The following is a 301-nucleotide window of genomic DNA, read 5'->3' on the forward strand; positions in this document are numbered from 1 at the left end:
GTTCGCTCCCTGCTCCTTCCTCTGCTGGTTCAGACCCGTCTATAAAGCCTTCAGGTGAGCAGCAGAAGAGAGTTCAAATGTCTGATCAGATCACGCTGTTGGGCTTTCATGTTTACGTCACTTTGATGATTGATACATTTCTGACAGTTTCTTCCATTTTGACAATCTATTATGAATATTTGTATACTATTTTGGTATTTATTAATATTTAGAATTAGCTTTTTATATTTTCAGTTTTCAATTTTGAGACTATTAAGAAAGCATTATTATGTGAGACTCTGGAATATTTGTATACTATTAT

The sequence above is a fragment of the Sinocyclocheilus grahami genome, unplaced genomic scaffold (genome assembly GCF_001515645.1).
Source record: "Sinocyclocheilus grahami isolate Dianchi unplaced genomic scaffold, SAMN03320097.WGS_v1.1 scaffold2572.1, whole genome shotgun sequence".
NCBI classification, from domain to species: domain Eukaryota; kingdom Metazoa; phylum Chordata; class Actinopteri; order Cypriniformes; family Cyprinidae; genus Sinocyclocheilus; species Sinocyclocheilus grahami.